General features: G+C 25.7%; 1 long non-coding RNA gene across 1 annotated transcript; it reads left to right on the plus strand.

The window, feature by feature from the left end:
* The first annotated feature begins 3283 nt into the window (after positions 1 to 3283).
* LOC131636403 (uncharacterized) lies at positions 3284 to 6511 on the plus strand. The gene is made up of 4 exons (XR_009294081.1): positions 3284 to 3702; positions 4271 to 4315; positions 6034 to 6087; positions 6229 to 6511. It is a non-coding gene; the product is annotated as an uncharacterized LOC131636403 (long non-coding RNA).
* The last annotated feature ends 437 nt before the right edge of the window (positions 6512 to 6948 follow it).

Raw genomic sequence — 6948 nt, forward strand, 5'->3', positions numbered from 1 at the left:
AGTCCATGTTGGACAATTCTGAAACTTTAGAGGTTATTAAAGCTAAAGAAATCACGTTTCAGGAACTTTTAGCTATGGCTCGATGTATTGGAGTTAGAATTGATGCATTTCAGGCTACTGAAAGCACCATTCACGATTTTCATAGTTATATCATCGAAAGTACCAGTTCCATGGACCATCATCTGGTATCATCGTACCACATAGTTACAATTAACCAAGTATGTATAATGGTTTGTTTGTGAGTCTTTTTGTTTTCTAGTTTCATTATTCATTTTTATCAACTTATTTTAAATCAAGTTTTATTTAGAAAATTGAGTGTTTTTTAAAAAACGGAATTTTTTTTTCCAAAAATACGAAATTATTGTGGCCCCGCTAGTCTTGCCATCGATCCTCTCATAATATGGAGAGGTATTCTTATCTTGCTTACATTTTTCTATTAATATTTACTTTTATGAGGAGTGAGACACACTACTTAGATTGATTAATTCTACCTTTATCTATAAGTCCATCTATAATATTGGGCGTACAAATATTTTGGACAAGCTTTTAAAATCTTATATATTGCCATCGATCTCCAATTCTCTTTGACAATGTGTTTTTCTTTTGGATAATTCATATATTTTTATCAATACTCACTTCTGTTTTTCATTTGGATAATTCATGTGCAGGAAATTGGAGATGGTTTGATGAGTCCATGTTGGACAATTCTGAAACTTTAGAGGTTATTAAAGCTAAAGAAATCACGTTTCAGGAACATGTAGCTATGGCTCGATGTATTGGAGTCAGAGTTGATGCATTTCAGGCTATTGAAAGCACCATTCACGATTTTCATAGTTATATCATCGAGAGTACCAGTTCCAAGTACCATCATCTGGTATCATTATACCACATTGTTACATTTAACCAAGTATGTATAATGGTTTGTTTGTGAATCTTTTTGTTTTCTAGTTTCATTATTCATTTTTATCAACTTATTTTAAATAAAGTTTTATTTCGAAAATTGAATGTTTTTTATAAAACAGAAATTTATTTTTTTTCCAAAAATACGAAATTATTGTGGCCCCGCTAGTCTTGTTATCGATCCCCACATAATATGGAGAGGTATTCTTATCTTGCTTACTTTTTTTCTTATTAATATTTACTTTTATCAGGAGTGAGACACACTACTTAGATTGATTAATTCTATCTCTATCTATAAGTCTATCTATAATATTGGGTATACAAATATGTTGGATAAACTTTAAAAATCTTATATATTGCCATCGATCCCCACTTCTCTTTGACAATGTGTTTTTCATTTGGATAATTCATATATTGTTATCAATACCCACTTTTGTTTTTCATTTGGATAATTCATGGACAGGAAATTGGAGAAAGTTTGATGAGTCCATGTTTGACAATTCTGAAACTTTATAGGTTATTAAAGCTAAAGAAACCACGTTTCAAGAACTTGTAGCTATGGCTCGATGTATTGGAGTCAGAGTTGATGCATTTCAGGCTATTGAAAGCACCATTCACGATTTTCATAGTTATATCATCGAGAGTACCAGTTCCAAGTACCATCATCTGGTATCATTATACCACATAGTTACATTTAACCAAGTATGTATAATGGTTTGTTTGTGAATCTTTTTGTTTTCTTGTTTCATTATTCATTTTTATCAACTTATTTTAAATAAAGTTTTATTTCGAAAATTGAATGTTTTTTATAAAACAGAAATTTTTTTTCTTCCAAAAGTACAAAATTATTGTGGCCCCGCTAGTCTTGCCATCCATCCTAACATAATATGGAGAGGTATTCCTATCTTTCTTACATTTTTTCTATTAATATTTACTTTTATGAGGAGTGAGACACACTACTTAGATTGATTAATTCTACCTCTATCTATAAGTCTATCAATAATATTGGGTGTACAAATATGTTGGACAAGCTTTTAAAATCTTATATATTGCCATCGATCCCCACTTCTCTTTGACAATGTGTTTTTCTTTTGGATAATTCATATATTTTTATCAATACCCACTTCTGGTTTTCATTTGGATAATTCATGTGCAGGAAATTGGAGATGGTTTGATGAGTCCATGTTGGACAATTCTGAAACTTTAGAGGTTATTAAAGCTAAAGAAATCACGTTTTAGGAACTTGTAGTTATGGCTCGATGTATTGGAGTCAGAGTTGATGCATTTCAGGCTACTGAAAGCAACATTCACGATTTTCATAGTTATATCATCGAGAGTACCAGTTCCAAGGACCATCATCTGGTATCATTACACCACATAGTTACATTTAACCAAGTATGTATAATGGTTTGTTTGTGAATCTTTTTGTTTTCTAGTTTCATTGTTCATTTTTATCAACTAATTTTAATTTTATAAACTATACTGGTATATCTATTTTATTTTAGAATAATTTTGTAAAATGTTTTTTTTATTAATCTCAACAGACCGGAAGCGGACACTTTTCACCTATTGAAGGCTATCATTAGGGGTGTTCAAATTAACGGATTATATAAATTATTCATTTTCATATCCAAATTCGGTTATAAAAAATCAGTTAATGATTTTTAACGATGTTTTTTTGGAAATATGAAATGTCAATTTTTTCGGAAATACAAAAAAATTGATTTTTTTAAATACGAAAAAAATCATTTTTCATAAATTCAAAAGTTTATTTTTTTTGGAAATACAAAAAAAAAAAATCAATTTTATCTCTAAATTCGTAAAAAATTGAGTTCTTTTCGAAATACAAGCAAGAATACGAAAAAATTGAATTTTTCAAATAAAGATGAAAATCGTATTTTATCGAATTGAACAAAATCAAGTTTTTTTTTCGAAAATTAAGTGATTTTTAAAAAACAGAAAATTAAATTTTTTTTCCGAAAATACGAAAAAAAGATTTTTAAAAAATATGAAAAATCGTTTTATTCTCGAAAAAATACAAATTTTGAAAATCGATTTTAAATTAAAATTTGGTTATAACTTTATAATCAGTTTAAAAACGTGGTCTTGGATAAATGGATTTTATAACCAGTTATTAAAAAATATAATTATTTATATGAATCTACAATATAAGAAAATAACATGTTCTTCCAAATACCATTTTACCCCTCTACTCCTAAAATTGGCCACGTGGATGACTTTTGCTTTAAGCTCTCATTTTGTTCATTTGTTTATTCTTCCTTTAGTTGCTTTTTAATATAATCTCAAATTAATATATCACCTAATATTCTAACCTTCTCATTTATGGCTTATGTTTCTCTCTCTTCATTATCCCTTCTCATTTATGGCTTATGTTTCTCTCTCTTCATTATCCTCTCTTCTACGTCTTCTATCTTTCTCCACTTCCTCTTCTTCTTCTTCTATACAACCTCATAAAAAAAATTCTTTTACACCTTTCCACACACATTTTATAAAAAATGCTGTCTTTTAAAATGCAACATTTCTTCTATTCGTTTTTTTAACATTATTTTGTTTGCATTTTACTAATAATTTTGGTGCTAATTTTTGCAGATCTTGACTATAATGAGATGAAACAAAAAACTTTCTGATCTGAAATGAGACTGTGTAAAATTGAAACGGCTTCCAACGGATCTGAAATCGAAACCACGGGTCGGGAACATCGGATCTGAAATTGAAATCACTGGATCTGATATCAAAACCACCAGATTTGAAATCAACTCTCATCTTCTTCATACTTACAAGGTTTGTATATTCACTTTTGCCATTGTTTTCCATGTTTTGTTGTGTTCTGAGGTTATGCTTTTATTTTCGATTTTATCGTGTTCAAGGTCAAACTGTGAGCAATATGTGTGTGTTGCAATGCTGAAACTTTGATGTTGCGTTTTTTGATTCTTTTCCTTTTGTGTTTTTTCAGATCTCGCCATTTTCTTCTTTTAACTTTCACCTTGCTCAACTTTTGTATTTTGTCTGTTACGATTTTTGGCCCTGATTTAAAGTAAGTTTGTATTTTTTTTCACTTTAGAAAGCCTTTTGTAAGTGTGCAATTGTTTTTTATATTTGGGTAGCCAATCCAATGAGTTATTTGTTGAATAAATTGATATGTTAAAATTAATTTATATTTGTATCAGCAACTATAAAATTTTGATCCTAATTATTTTTCTGTAATTTTAATGTAGCAAAGATTTGTCAAATAATTATTTTTTTTGTAAATATTTTTAAGTTTGTATTGTTGTAAAATTCAACATTAATTTTTATCTTAAAAGTTAAAATTTATGTTTGAGATTTTTAATTTGTTATATGTATTGAATAGGATTGTGAAATGGAACAATGGAAGAAGGGTATCAAAATTCAAGAGGTATCAAAAGGATTATGAATTTGAAGATCCAGTGGTTTTGTACCATTTTAAAATCAATAAAGTTTCAATTTATTCTGTATATAACTTTAAAATGGTACAAAATCTGATTTACTTTTACACAATATTTTTTTAATCTTTTCAGACACGTCACATCAATCATTTTCTTCTCTTTTCTCTCATGTCTCATCTCTTCTCTACAATATTTTGCAGGTATGGAAAATAATAATTTTACTTTAAGTCTTTCTGCCACAATAACTGTACAACTCTATCCAACTTTATCACTATTCAAAAAGTGTGTGACAAGACAACACACATTTTAGTATATTTTTATGTGCATCTTATATATTCAATATTTTTTTCACTCATAGACAAAACTATTAACTCTTTCTAATCTATACATTCCAACATAAAACAGGGATTACCACATAACATTTTAATTTCTTTTTTAAAAAGGCACCAACTAAAAACCAATACTATACTATATCAACTTTTTCATATCTATTTTCAAAAATACTAAAACACAAAAAAACTTCTCTAATTAATTTTATAATTAAAAATTAAAAATTGTTTATAATAAATAAAAATAAATGATTGATAAGTACCCGGATAAAAGTTAGCTAATATTTGGTCCACATATATTCAATAATATCAAATTGTAAAAAGAATGATGAGATGGTAGTATCATTTTATACCATTTATAGTATTCAATAATAATTACTATCGTAATTACGATAGTAATTATTAATGTTTGTATAATTGATGCAAATACAAAAAATGACAGAAAAGTTTAAAATATTTAAAAGTGTTTTTGAGAATATATGTTATTTTTATCTAAAAAAATTAATATATGTTATTAATAATCTCTTAAAAATTAAAATACATATTTTAGAAATATGTGTCATATATTTATTTATAAATTTCAAATATGTTGTTTCAATAATATGTAGTTATTAGTTTTAAATTTTAATTTTGATTTTAATTATTTATATTAATAATTTAGTTTATCTTTGTCATTTTCAAATTAGATTCTAAATTAGTTTCAATAGCTACAAATTAAGATTAATATTTATTTATGGAAAAAAATTATTTTTGATTCATATAATTTTAGAAATAATGTTATTTTTATACACAGGAAATTGTATTGTTGTATTTTTATTTATGATTTTTTATTTATTTTTAGATTTTAAAAAATTAGCATGAAAACTATTTTTTATATGAAAAGACGTTTAATTAGAAGAGAGCAAATATAAAATCTTTACTATCAATTTAAAATTAAATGTAGGTTATTAATTGATATTTATGTGTATACGGAAAATATATGTTATTAATTGATATTTATAAAACTAAAAGTTTGCATAAATATTTATATAAATGGGAAAGATTTTAACGGGAGAAAATTCACGCGTTTTTAGATTTTACCTTGATTTGTCATAATAATATTTATAATATTTATTTGTCATTTGATACAAATATTTTTATAAACGTAAAAAATTGTACTATTGATACAAATATTTTAATAAATGGAAAAGTGTTGTTGATACAAATATTTAAATAAACGAAAAAATTTATGATTGATATAAATATTTTTATAAATGAAAAAAAAGTATTGTTGATACACATATTTTTATTAACACAAAAATCTATTGTTGATACAAATATTACTTTTTTGAACAATTCTTCTTGTATTTCATTAATATTTTTTGTCTTAATTTTTGCAGATCTAAACTACAATGAGATTCAACAAAAAATTTCAAATTTGAAATTAAAGGAAGGTGAGTTGTTGCAATGTGTTCATTTTTCTGATTTTACTTTATGTTTGTGTTAGTAGCGTTTAATAGAAAGAATGTGAGTTGCAGACTTGAATAATGTTTCTGTTTTTTTTTTCATTTATTTGTGTAATGTTGTTTTTGCAGGACACATGTTTTATTTTTATATTGAAAACTCTTCCTACTTCACATGAGAGAATAGAGCAAATTTTTTCTACTGGCCAATGAAATGGGTAGATGGATGGAATGAGATGCAGAATGAAAATGTTTTGAGCTTGATGTTCTAACACTATCCAACTTGTGTTTTGGCATATAATTTCCTCATTGATATATTCCTTTAATATATTTCAAAATATTAAATTTATATTAGCACTTCTACCATTCCTGTAAAAAATACTTCAATAGCATTTAATTATTATTATTAGCTTTATTATCTTTGCTCTTTGCAATAAAGTAACAATAAATAAGTTTGAATATATTGTCTCCTTGCATTTTTTGGCCGGTTAAAACGAAATATTATCTGAAATCTTATATAAGTATGTTTAAATAATAAAAAATATTTTAACAAATTTAAATTATTTTAACTTTAGATATAGTTTAAATTAATTTTAAATTATTTTCTTTAGATTTTTTCATTTTTTTAAAAATACAAATGGCGAGAAAAACTTAATAAATTTTGTAAAGAGACTATGTCAATATAGAAGATAGATTGGGATGATATTGTAATGAGAGGAAGAAGAGTTCTCTTTGTGAGAGTGAAGATTTTTTTTAACATAAGACTTCTCTTTGTAATATAATAATTGTTATTGAAATTATATTGATACTGAATCTTTTAAAATTTGATGGATATCTTTTATCTTTAATATA

This window comes from Vicia villosa, unplaced genomic scaffold (assembly GCF_029867415.1).
Source record: "Vicia villosa cultivar HV-30 ecotype Madison, WI unplaced genomic scaffold, Vvil1.0 ctg.001714F_1_1, whole genome shotgun sequence".
Lineage (NCBI taxonomy): Eukaryota > Viridiplantae > Streptophyta > Magnoliopsida > Fabales > Fabaceae > Vicia > Vicia villosa.